Source organism: Phyllobates terribilis, unplaced genomic scaffold (assembly GCF_046119375.1).
Source record: "Phyllobates terribilis strain yellow unplaced genomic scaffold, ASM4611937v1 Scaffold_1__5_contigs__length_1240528914, whole genome shotgun sequence".
Taxonomy (NCBI): Eukaryota; Metazoa; Chordata; class Amphibia; order Anura; family Dendrobatidae; genus Phyllobates; species Phyllobates terribilis.
Window position 1 is genome coordinate 688,911,636 of NW_027362761.1, and position 13,195 is coordinate 688,924,830.

General features: G+C 45.9%; 1 protein-coding gene across 2 annotated transcripts in view; it reads right to left on the reverse strand.

Annotated features, from left to right (window-relative positions):
* The window catches only part of LOC141170067 (uncharacterized), a 392,196-nt gene that overhangs the window by 226,128 nt on the left and 152,873 nt on the right, over positions 1-13,195 (reverse strand). The gene's annotated exons all lie outside the window — the stretch shown is intronic.

Sequence of the window (13,195 nt, forward strand, 5' to 3'; positions counted from 1 at the left end):
ATATGCAAATGCGGCTTAAGTGTTCTGGGAATGTCAAAGCACTTCCGAAGCATTTCACTCCCTGTTTCTTTTCCCCACCCAGCCCCACTTTTCTTTTCTTTACTAGAATAGTATGAAGAAAGCAGAAGCTTGGGGAGTCTTTTGAAACTTCGAGCACTTAAAGAGTAACCATAGGTTTAATTTTTATTTCATAAATCAATAGTACACATGAAAATAAGCAACTTTGTAATATATCTAATCGGAGAAATCTGCTTCTTTTCTGCCAGAATTGATCAGTTATTATCACGATTTTAAATTCTGAGGTAAAGGCCACGACCCCACTATCAGTATTTGTTCAGTATTTTTTCTCAGGAGTGGGAGCCAAAACCAGGAGTGGGTGATAAATGCAGAATTGGTGACTTGTTTCTATTATACCTTTTCTCTGATTGTTCCTCATCTGGTTTTGCCTCCCACTCCTGAGAAGAAATACTGACCAAATACTGATAGTGGGGACGTGGCCAAAATCTGTATTTAGTAAAGACAGACTCTCCGATTACTGAGATAGCAGATGACAGTTGCTACAGATACACTTCTATGTGGATGGGAGGAGAGAGGAGCTACAGGCAGAGCTCCTCCCTCCCATATACATAGAATCTCATCAGTACCAGCTGCCATCTCCTATCTCAGTAATGGGAAAGTTTGTCTTCACTAAATACAGATTTACCTCAAAATTGAGAATTTTGATAATGCCTGATCAATTTTGGCAGAGAAAGATGCAGACTTTTCTGGCAGGATATATTACAAAGTTCCTTATTTTCATATGTACTATTGATTTATGAAATAAAAATGAAGACAATGGTTACACCTTAAGCCTCATTTGCTGATGAATTAAAACAGCAATGATTCAGTAAGGTTAAGTTCACTAGTGTTGAGCCACCCCCATAGTGTTCGAGTTCGGTTCGGTTCGTCGAACACCCGTGTGTTCACCGTACTGTTCGTCGAACACCTTCGAACACCGTTAAAACCAATGGCAGGCAAACAAAAACACATAGAAACACATAGAAAACACCTTCAAAGGTGTCCAAAAGCTGACAAACTGCTCAGAAGACACAACTAACACATGGAAAAGTGACAAGTACATATAGTCATGCGAAAATAAAAGAGGTGGAGGAGTAAAAGGAGGGGGAGACACAGATATAGGCATGTCATGCCCTTCTAAAATCCAAAAAGTGAGAAGCCGACACGTTCAGTCCGCTCCTGCCCGTGCCACCTCCATGTCGCCGGGTTTGTGCCAGAGCCGCGGTGAACCCTGACGGCCAGCCCCCCTCTCCCAATACTGGTGCCTGTCCGCTGGTGGGTCGAGCGAGCCCCCCTGTGGTGGAGGCAGCTCTAAGCTTTTTAATTTAAATTGTCTCTCTAATTTGAATAAATACACTTTAAATCCATTTACAAGGATCTATTGGAGGGCAAGTCTCATGCCAGCAGCCGCGTAATTCCAGCTCCAGTAGCGTCCACTAAAGCTGCTGCAGTTAAAAAGCTTTTATAAGGATCGAGCTCGGCTGTCCACCGCAAGGCATCCTACTGCCAGTCCGAGCCCCTATGCCTTGGGGTGCCTCCTGATGCTCTTCACTGAGTATCCCGTGGTCCCGAAGCATTTCCTTTGAAAAAATGAAGTGTCCAAACTACAGGTGGTGTAGCTTGCTTAACAGCCGGGATAATCCGCTGACTAGCAGACCCTGCTACTAGGCACAAAGTATTTCCTGGGCTAGATGCAGTTAAAAATTTGTAATTAGATACTCTCGTTGGATGCTGAGAAAGCATTCCATAGAGTCTCCTGGCACGCCATATATGATTCTCTTAAAAAGCTTGGGGTAGGGGTCTAGGGCAGGGTTCCCCAACTCCAGTCCTCAAGGCCCACCAACAGGTCATGTTTTCAGGATTTCCTTAGTATTGCACAGGTGATGGAATTATTGCCTGTGCAGGTGATGCAATTATCACCTGTGTAATACTAAGGAAATCCTGAAAACATGACCTGTTGGTGGGCCTTGAGGACTGGAGTTGGGGAACCCTGGTCTAGGGGACCCTTTTATAGCCAAAATCACGGCCCTGTATCGCAATACGTCACCTAGGCTGAAGATAAATGGAACTGTAGCACCCTGAGGGCTCGGTTGCTACAGACGTATTGCACCTCACCCAGAGGTGTGATATCTCACTCTCAGGTAAGGATGGAGTGTGGATCAGGACCCGACACCTGCATGCATTACACCACATTGCCTGCCGTGGGGCAGGGCGACCAATATGCCCCTGAGATGGGCACGACAGTCCCTGTCCCTGGCTGGAGTGGGGGGAGGGAACACTGAGGAAGGGGAACCCTGTAGTGCAGGAGCAGGGAGGAAGCAGTTCCTGGGTGCATTGAGAAGGGAGTATAAAAGGTGGGCACCATCTTAGTTCAGTGCAGAGAAGTCTGAGCAGAAGTGGCAGGGAGCAGGGGCTCTGCATGAGCTCTGCTCCGGAGGCGGGCCTAGTAACAGAGGCCCAGGCCTGGAAGAGGGAGAAGGAAGGAAGAGGAGCGGAGAAGGCTCCAGGAACGAGGAACGAAGGGATCTCAGGGGTGCGGACGGGCGAGTCGCCACCGCACGCCCGAATCCACCTGCGTGGAGGGGTCAGGCCAAAGGGGGAGACCGGTCCCCGAAACTAGTGGAGGCAGGAAACGACCCTCAGCTAGAAACAGGAGGCTGTGACATTTTATGTGGCGCAGCCCCTCGCTACACCCGCTAGGAAGGCACCACATAGGGTCAGGGAAACTGGCGCCAAGTTTACCAAGAGGAGGCCCGAGGCAGCCGGACAGAAGGGTTGGTAAGAAAGGCCAGACAAAGGACACACAAAGGGGGTCCTGTGAAGCAGTCCAAAGTTATCTGGGAGTTGTCTGAGCCCCTCACCTGGTGAGCACAGTACGACGTGGGCAGCCGTTACCTGCAGACGTGGTCTGGATAATATGAACTGTGAGTAAAGGCCCTGGACTGCATCACTGACTCCGTGTCATTACTGCTGCTGCCCTGCACCATCACCCCCATCCTCCGCATACACTGCCCTGAGGCTATACTCCTCCCATGGGGAGTTATGCTACGCTCTGCTGCACCCACAACACCAGCCTCAGCGGTCTGCCCTGGAGCGGCGGTTCACTCTGACCGTAATCCACGGGTGGCGTAGTCGGACATTTAAACATCAAAACCACATAAATAGTTCCGCCACTGGTTTGACCGCCCTGAGCCACGGAACCGGGTTGCCGCCACGGAGACTACAACCACCAGCATCCACCAAAAAGGGTCCGGCTCCGGGTGTCCCAAGGCCCAGGGGGCGCGTCAGAACATTTTCATCACCTTTCACAATCACCAATGGGACAAGGCAGGGATGTTCTCTGTCCCCTCTCTTATACATCCTAGTGACGGAGCACCTGCTCTCATCAATTCGCCATAACCCCAATATTAGGTGGATTGAGGTGGGAGGCACCGAGTACAAGTGCTCTCTATTTGCTGATGATGTCCTAGTATATATCACTCAATCACATATATCCATCCATGCTGTTATGGCTGAAATAGATCACTTTGTTACATGGTCAAATTTTAAAATCAATGCAGCGAAGTCTGAGGCCCTCGATGTCTCCCTCCCCAAATCCATATAGGATTCCATCCAGTCCAACTTTCCCTTTGCCTGGCCCTCACAGGGTCTCAAATACTTAGGAATTCCTATTCATAGAGACCTCTCCCATCTATGTTATCTTAATTTTGGGCCCTTTATTGAACAACTCCATACAGACCACGGTTGGCAAGTTAGAACTGTAAGATTCACTACGTGAACCACTGGTGTTTTGTGGAAAAGCACATGTACACTGTGTTCCAAATTATTACGCAAAAAGTGTTTAGGAGTGATAAGGGAAGAATTTGTTTGTTTGTCAGTTAAACTCATTGATGGTGATGTGTGTCAGGGCTCTTTATATCACTGTAAGCAATTGCAGACACCTGTGCTAATTAGTTTGGCAGGTGTGTCCAATGAAAGGCAAGACTACTTAAGAAGGCTGTCTCACATTATTAAGCAGCCTACATTTTCTGCCAAAATGGGAAAGAAAAAGGATGTGTCGGCTGCTGAGAAGCAACAAATTGTGGAGTGTTTAGGTCAAGGCATGACTACAATCAACATTGTGCGATGATCAGGATGAAGTGTCTTGGCAATCAAGAAGTATGTAGCTGATTCACAGTACACACGTGTGCGTGCTGATAAGGGCAAATTGACGACTCTTTCCTACAAGCAATTATGTCAGGTTAAAAGAGCAGCGGCAAAAAAGCCTTGTCATAGCAGCAGACAAGTTTTTGAAGCTGCTGGTGCCTCCAACGTCCCCCGAACAACAAGATGCAGGGTCCTTCAGAGGTTTGCAGCTGTGCATACGCCATCCTGTCGACCTCCTCTATCCACTTCACACAAGCAGAAACGGCTCCAGTGGGCCAAACATTACATGAAGACTGATTTCAAAACTGTTTTGTTCACGGATGAGTGCCGTGCAGCGCTCGATGGTCCAGATGGATGGAGTGGAGGATGGCTGGTTGATGGACACCCCACGCAAACACGGCTACAGCGCCAACAAGGAGGAGGTGGAGTAATGTTTTGGGCTGGAATCATGGGGAGAGAGATTGTCGGCCCCTTTAGGATCCCTGAAGGCGCTAAAGATGAACTCCATAATGTATGTGGATTTTCTCAAACAGCACTTCCTGCCATGGTTCAAGAAGAAGAACCGTGTATTTCACAGCAAGATCATTTTTCTGCATGATAATGCACCATCTCATGCTGCACATAAAACATCTGCATCTCTGGCTGATATGGGCATAAAAGGGGACAAACTTATGGTGTGACCCCCATGCTCCCCTGACCTCTACCCTATTCAGAACCTTTGGAGCATCATTAAAAGGAGTGTCTATGATGGCGGGAGGCAGTTCACATCTAAGCAACAGCTCTGGGAGGGTATTCTGTCCTCATGCAAAGCAATTGAAGCAGAAACCATCCAAAACCTGACAAATTCAATGGACGAGAGAGTTCAGAAGCTCCTTTCGAACAAGGGGTCCTATGTGAAAATGTAACATCACCTAGAATAAAGTTTTGAGTTGAAAACTGTTTGATTTCAGTTTCTAACAACCTGCTAATGCTTATAATTTCAAAAATGACCATTTTTTTGGTCTTTATTAAAATGAAAAGGTTGATCGAAAAGTTTGGGGGATCTAAGAGTGTGGCAACCCAGTAGTCATGATTACTTCGAATTCTGACAATATGAGGGTCATGCTGCAGGTAGTGCAGCAAGAAGGCACTTATGTGTCTTGCGCATCTCGGAGCCCCAAAATTATTTTCCGGGCTAGATGCAGCTAAAAATTATTATTAATTTTAAATCTGGTGAAGCTTTAGTATAGATGGCCTAATAGGATCAGTGCTGCACACTGCTACAAAGCCCAAATTATTTTCCAGTCAAGATACAGATAAACATGATTAGTAATTTTAAATCTGGTGGAGCTTATTATAGATGGCCTAATAGAATCAGTGCTGCACACTGCTACAAAGCCCAAATTATTTTCCAGCCAAGATACAGATAAACATGATTAGTAATTTGAAAGCTTAAAACGGTTGGTAGGGTGATTTTAACCAATCATCAAGCTTTTACTCTCCCCAGGATGACACAGGGGTAGAAAAGTCGTTTCGGATCCATGATTTGTTCATCTTTATGAACGTGAGTCTGTCTACATTATCAGTGGAGAGCCGCGTGCGCTTATCTGTCAGCACACCACCAGCAGCGCTGAACACACGTTCAGACAGAACGCTGGCTGCGGGGCATGACAAGATCTCCAAGGCGTAAGTGGCTAGCTCCGGCCATTTATCCAGATTGGAAGCCCAAAAAGAGCAAGGGTCCAGTGACACAGTCGTGGCTTCAATGTTTACTTGGAGATACTCCTGTACCATCGTCTCTAGGCGTTGACTATGTGTCAGACTTCTTGTCTCCTGTGGCCTTGCAAAGGATGGGCTAAAAAAGTGGTGAAATGATTCCGCAAAATTGATGTTACCAGCAGATACTGTGGTTCTGTTACGGTTTGAGTGCTGAACACTTGACGGTCCCACGGTTGGCAAGTTGGAACTGTGAGATTCACTACGTGCACCACTGGTATTTTGTGGAAAAGCACATGTAAGATTCTGCAACAGTCTCTGCTGATACTCCTGCATGCGTGCATCCCTTTCTATGGCAGGAATAATTTCTGCAAATTTACTTTTGTACCGGGGATCTAACAGTGTGGCAACCCAGTAGTCAGGATTATTTCTAATTCTCACAATTCGAGGGTCATGTTGCAGGTAGTGCAGCAAGAAGGCACTCATGTGTGTTGCGCATCCAGGAGCACCAAGTCCCTGTTGTGTTGGTGGCGAGGTAACAATCATGCTTCCTTCCTCTGTCCTCTCCCCCCAACCTCGCACAACAGAAATGTGATCAAGGTCTCCCTCATCTGATGAGTCTTCCATCAGTTCGTCCTCCACTTCTTCCTGGGCTCCTGCACCTTCCTCACTAGTTTGGCTGCTACCATGCGCCCTGGTAAAACCATCTCCCCCACCCTCACATGCCTGCCGCCTTGGTGCTGCCGACCGTCTGGACCTTGCAGATGTTAGCCCTTCCGCATACAACTCCTCCTCCTCTACTTCCTCCACCTCCTCTTGTGCCACCACCTGACTCCGAATTCTGTTTAACATGTGCTCCAGCATGTAGATCACCGGAATAGTCATGCTGATAATGGCATCGTCAGCACTAAACATCTTCGTCGCCATTTCAAAACTGTGCAGGAGGGTGCATAGGTCCCTGATCTGAGACCACTCCTCCAGCGTGATTTGCCCCATCTCTGGATCTCGTTGGCCCAGGCTATACGTCAGAACGTATTGCACCAGGGCTTGTCGGTGCTGCCACAGTCGCTGCAACATGTGCAGAGTTGAATTCCACCGGGTAGGCACATCTCATTTTAGCCGGTGAAGTGGCAGGCCCAACGACTTCTGTAGAGATGTAAGTCGCTGAGCTGCGGGATGCGAACGGCGAAAGTGAGCACACAGCGACCGTGCCCTCTGCAGAAGGCCATCTAGTCTGGGATAGTGGGCTAAAAATTGCTGGACAACCAGGTTCAACACGTGAGCCATACAAGGCACGTGTGTGACATTGCCCCGGCGAAGGGCCGCACCCAGGTTTGCAGCATTGTCGCACACGGCCTTCCCTGGTTTCAGGTCCAGTGGAGACAACCATTCATGAAATTGGTTCTCCAGAGCTGACCACAACTCCTCAGCTGTGTGACTCACATTTCCCAGACATTTCAATGTAAAAACCGCCTGATGACGTTGAGCCCTACTGCCAGCATAGTAAGGAGGTGTGCAGGATCCCTTCTGCGCAGTTAGAAAGCTTGTGGCATGACCAGACAGGCTTTGGGTGCAGGTGGAAGACCGAGAGGAGGTTGAGGAGGCAGAAGCAGTGGAGGAACTTTGACATAAAGAGGATTGACGCACAACTCGTGGGGACGGCAAGACTTGGACAGCAGCCCCTTGTCCTGCTGTCACCATAGTTACCCAGTGCCCAGTCAGCGACATGTAACGCCCCTGTCCATGCCTACTCGTCCAAGTGTCTGTGGTGAAATGCACCCTGTCACACACAGAGTTTCTCAAAGAAGCGGTGATGTTGTGTGCGACATGCTGGTGGAGCGCAGGCACACCTTTCTTTGAGAAGTAGTGCCGACTGGGCATCTGGTACTGGGGCACTGCGACGGACATAAGGTCTCGAAAATCCTCTGTGTCCACCAGGCGGAAAGGCAGCATTTCTGTAGCCAAGAACTTGCAGATGGTGAAATTCAACCTCTTAGCTTTCTCATGGCTAGGAGGAAATGGTCTTTTACTTGTCCACATCTGAGGGACCGAGGGCTGGCTATTGTGCTTAGACGGGGTTGATAAGGGTGTCCCCGGCAAACTGCCGGTCTGTGAGGAAGATGCAGGCGGACATGTTAGGTTGCCTTGATCCAAAGGTGGTGCTATCGATGTCGGACAGCGCTCAACACCAGCTGGTGTTACCACCTCCAAAGAAAATGATGACCTGCCAATCACGCTGGCTGTTGCGGGTAAAGAGGTGGCAGGTCTGCGCCCCAAAACAGGTGTGACTGCTGTCCCCCCAGTCACAGAGGATGAAGAGGCCGCGGATGCACAAGATATGGCAGACGGTGGTTGGCCCGGCCGGCTAGGCCGCATTGTAGCACACTGAGCTTCCCACTGCAACTTATGCTTAATGTCCATGTGCCGGTTCATGCATGAAGTACTCAAACTATGTATTTTTTGGCCTCTACTTAGCTTTTGCTGACAAATGTTACAGATAACACGAGTTGGGTCATCTTTATCGATCTGAAAAAATGCCCAGGCTATGCAAGGCTTAGCACCCATGCGACCTGAAGAGCCACCACGACTTGTGGTGAGAGGCAGAGTTGTGTTTGAGGATGCAGTTGTTGACGTGCTTCCAGTACTACGTCTCTGTCCAGGAAGGCGCAACCTGACCTCGTCGTCACTAGCATCTTCCTCCACCTCCTCTGCTGACCTCATCTCTTGGCTGACTGTGGGTTGACAGTAAGTGGGATCTCCAACTTCATCATCATCACCCTGTGCGTTATCACACCCGTCGTCCTCAGAGCCAACCTGTTCCTGCCCTGACAAAAAACTAAAGTTGTCGCTCCAATCAGGTATTTGAGTCTTATCGTCTTCCTCATTGTCTCCACCAACAGGAGTTACAGTTTGGGAATGAGGGTCTACATTATGGTCAGAACCTTCTGCGTCTGGTCCTGGATCCGACTCATAAAGATTCTGGGCATCAGTGCAGATCATTTCCTCGTCTGGATTCACAGAAGCGCTGGAGTCGACCTCTGATTCCCAGGCTATAGTATGAGTAAACAGCTCTGCAGACTCAACCATCTGTTCTACCTCATACTCAGACGGGCAGCTGGAGATTTGGGAGCTGTGAGGAAGCAAGTGCGATTGGGGTGACACCTTTGAGGACTGGAGTATTTGTGATGTTGAAGTTGATGTGGAGGAGAGCCCACTTAAAGGAGCACTTGATATCCGTTGAAGCACCTGCTGTTTTTGTGCCTCATCTGGAATTTGTAGCGATTGGCGTGGCCGTAAGAAAGGGATCTTATCACATTGTCCGCTAAAAGAAGTAGACATTTTAGTTTGGCTGGAAGATGGTCTTTCTTCTGCAGATGTTACTGTTGCTTTAACACCTACCCCACGGACACAACCTTTTTTCCCCTTCCCAACACGCCTATTCCCCTTTCCACCAGCAGCAGGCCTTTTTCCACTCATTTTGGTGGTTAACTAATTCACAACTCTGGAGTTGTTTGCACAAAAAAACAATGGATGGGAACCGAGCAGAGCTGAGTGGCCAAACTGTGGTATTAGGCCAAAACTATTGGCTGGGTTAGATGCAGAAAAAAATTATATTCAATTTGCAACCTGATGGAGGTCAGTATAGATGGACTAATAGAGAAAGTCCCACACACTGCTAGAAGGCCAAATATTTTTTCAGAGCTAGATGAAGATAAAAATTATTTTTAATTTGCAACCTGATGGAGGTCAGTATAGATGGACTAATAGAGAAAGTCCCACACACTGCTAGAAGGCCAAATATTTTTTCAGAGCTAGATGCAGATAAAAATTATTTTTAATTTGCAACCTGATGGAGGTCAGTATAGATGGACTAATAGAGAAAGTCCCACACACTGCTAGAAGGCCAAATATTTTTTCAGAGGTAGATGCAGAAAAAAATATATTCAGTTTGCAACCTGATGGAGGTCTGTATAGATGGATTAATAGAACAAGTCCCACACACAGCTAGAAGCCCAATATTTTTTCAGAGGTAGATGCAGAAAAAAATATATTCAGTTTGCAACCTGATGGAGGTCAGTATAGATGGACTAATACAACAAGCCCCACACACAGCTAGAAGCCCAATATTTTTTCAGAGGTAGATGCAGAAAAAAATATATTCGGTTTGCAACCTGATGGAGGTCTGTATAGAGGGATTAATAGAACAAGTCCCACACACAGCTAGAAGCCCAATATTTTTTCAGAGGTAGATGCAGAAAAAAATATATTCAGTTTGCAACCTGATGGAGGTCAGTATAGATGGACTAATACAACAAGTCCCACACACAGCTAGAAGCCCAATATTTTTTCAGAGGTAGATGCAGAAAAAAATATATTCAGTTTGCAACCTGATGGAGGTCTGTATAGATGGATTAATAGAACAAGTCCCACACACAGCTAGAAGCCCAATATTTTTTCAGAGGTAGATGCAGAAAAATATATATTCAGTTTGCAACCTGATGGAGGTCAGTATAGATGGACTAATACAACAAGTCCCACACACAGCTAGAAGCCCAATATTTTTTCAGAGGTAGATGCAGAAAAAAATATATTCAGTTTGCAACCTGATGGAGGTCTGTATAGATGGATTAATAGAACAAGTCCCACACACAGCTAGAAGCCCAATATTTTTTCAGAGGTAGATGCAGAAAAAAAAAAATTCAGTTTGCAACCTGATGGAGGTCAGTATAGATGGACTAATACAACAAGTCCCACACACAGCTAGAAGCCCAATATTTTTTCAGAGGTAGATGCAGAAAAAAATATATTCAGTTTGCAACCTGATGGAGGTCTGTATAGATGGATTAATAGAACAAGTCCCACACACAGCTAAAAGCCCAATATTTTTTCAGAGGTAGATGCAGAAAAAAATATATTCAGTTTGCAACCTGATGGAGGTCAGTATAGATGGACTAATACAACAAGTCCCACACACAGCTAGAAGCCCAATATATTTTCAGAGGTAGATGCAGAAAAAAATATATTCAGTTTGCAACCTGATGGAGGTCTGTATAGATGGACTAATACAACAAGTCCCACACACAGCTAGAAGCCCAATATTTTTTCAGAGGTAGATGCAGAAAAAAATATATTCAGTTTGCAACCTGATGGAGGTCTGTATAGATGGATTAATAGAACAAGTCCCACACACAGCTAGAAGCCCAATATTTTTTCAGAGGTAGATGCAGAAAAAAATATATTCAGTTTGCAACCTGATGGAGGTCAGTATAGATGGACTAATACAACAAGTCCCACACACAGCTAGAAGCCCAATATTTTTTCAGAGGTAGATGCAGAAAAAAATATATTCAGTTTGCAACCTGATGGAGGTCTGTATAGATGGACTAATACAACAAGTCCCACACACAGCTAGAAGCCCAATATTTTTTCAGAGGTAGATGCAGAAAAAAATATATTCAGTTTGCAACCTGATGGAGGTCAGTATAGATGGACTAATACAACAAGTCCCACACACAGCTATAAGCCCAATATTTTTTCAGAGGTAGATGCAGAAAAAAATATATTCAGTTTGCAACCTGATGGAGGTCTGTATAGATGGATTAATAGAACAAGTCCCACACACAGCTAGAAGCCCAATATTTTTTCAGAGCTTGATGCAGAAAAAAATATATTCAGTTTGCAACCTGATGGAGGTCTGTATAGATGGATTAATAGAACAAGTCCCACACACAGCTAGAAGCCCAATATTTTTTCAGAGGTAGATGCAGAAAAAAATATATTCAGTTTGCAACCTGATGGAGGTCAGTATAGATGGACTAATACAACAAGTCCCACACACAGCTAGAAGCCCAATATTTTTTCAGAGGTAGATGCAGAAAAAAATATATTCAGTTTGCAACTTGATGGAGGTCTGTATAGATGGACTAATACAACAAGTCCCACACACAGCTAGAAGCCCAATATTTTTTCAGAGGTAGATGCAGAAAAAAATATATTCAGTTTGCAACCTGATGGAGGTCTGTATAGATGGACTAATACAATAAGTCCCACACACAGCTAGAAGCCCAATATTTTTTCAGAGGTAGATGCAGAAAAAAATATATTCAGTTTGCAACCTGATGGAGGTCTGTATAGATGGACTAATACAACAAGTCCCACACACAGCTAGAAGCCCAATATTTTTTCAGAGGTAGATGCATAAAAAAATATATTCAGTTTGCAACCTGATGGAGGTCTGTATAGATGGATTAATAGAACAAGTCCCACACACAGCTAGAAGCCCAATATTTTTTCAGAGGTAGATGAAGAAAAATATATATTCAGTTTGCAACCTGATGGAGGTCAGTATAGATGGACTAATACAACAAGTCCCACACACAGCTAGAAGCCCAATATTTTTTCAGAGCTAGATGCAGAAAAAAATTATATTCAATTTGCAACCTGATGGAGGTCAGTATAGATGGACTAATAGAATGATGCTATGCCCAAAAGATTTTACTTCACTAGGTGCAGTAAAAAAATTGGTATTCTATACACAGGTGGTATATCTTGCAACACAGATAGGCTACTCCACTGACTAACACACTCTGCAATAGGCCAAAAAGGATTAGCTTTGCTAGATTCAGCCAAATGCTGTGAAAAAAACTTGCACAGCACTGGCACAGACCTGCCTGGCAAAAACTGATAGGAACTGATGTAACCTAGTCCTGAAAAGGACTCCAATTACAATTAGTCTTTACTCCCACAATCTATCTATTTAAGAGCACAGACCTGCCTGATAAAAGTCGTAGGAAATGCTGTAACCTAGTCCTTAAAAGGACTGCAATCACAACTATTCCCTACTCCCAAGCTATCTGTAGATTTGTGCGAAAATTGGCTTGAAATTAACAAGGTATAGCGCACACAGCAACAGCGGTGCCGTCTAACACGCAGCTGCAGCAGTGAGAAAATGGTGGCGACGGGGAAAATGGCTTGGTCTTATAGGGCAAGGACATGTGACAAATGTAGCACCCTGAGGATTCGGCTGCTACAGGGGTATTGCACCTCAACCCAGAGGTGTGATATTCCACTCCCGGGTAAGGATGGAGTGTGGAGCTGAGCTCAGTTAGCTGCATGCACTACACACATCCCATTTCCGAGGAACAGACCAACGGTACTCCCACTTAGAAATGTGCAGGTACGACCGAGTCTGTTCCTGGCTGGAGTGGGAGGGGGGTGGTACATCCCAGTAGTGTAGGGGCAGATAGGGGGAGCAGCCTGGGTAAAGCTAGGAGCTCATTGGGTGCTGGTCACCTGA